A 324-nucleotide genomic window follows, 5' to 3' on the forward strand; every position below is an offset into this window, starting at 1 on the left:
TGCATCAGCAAGTAAATTCCGGATGTTGGTAAGGAGGGCAAACAAGACTGTGACCACTCAGCCCTTACCAGTCTTACCAAGCCCTTAGTTGCTCTCAGCTGTAACCCTGGTGCTGGGCAGATCAGAGCGCCCTCTTGCATCCGTCCATCCTGCATCCCCATCCTGCCCAGCCCAGCCCTTCCTCTCACCACACACCTCCACATCTCTTTTGGGATGCCTCCACCATCCTGTGATCCCCATGACAGTGTGACCACCTCTCCTGCCACCACTTGGGCACAGGGTGAGAAAAAGCAACACCAGTCAGGGAACCAGTGACATTTTCTG

Source organism: Acanthisitta chloris, unplaced genomic scaffold, assembly GCF_000695815.1.
Source record: "Acanthisitta chloris isolate BGI_N310 unplaced genomic scaffold, ASM69581v1 scaffold1176, whole genome shotgun sequence".
Lineage (NCBI taxonomy): Eukaryota > Metazoa > Chordata > Aves > Passeriformes > Acanthisittidae > Acanthisitta > Acanthisitta chloris.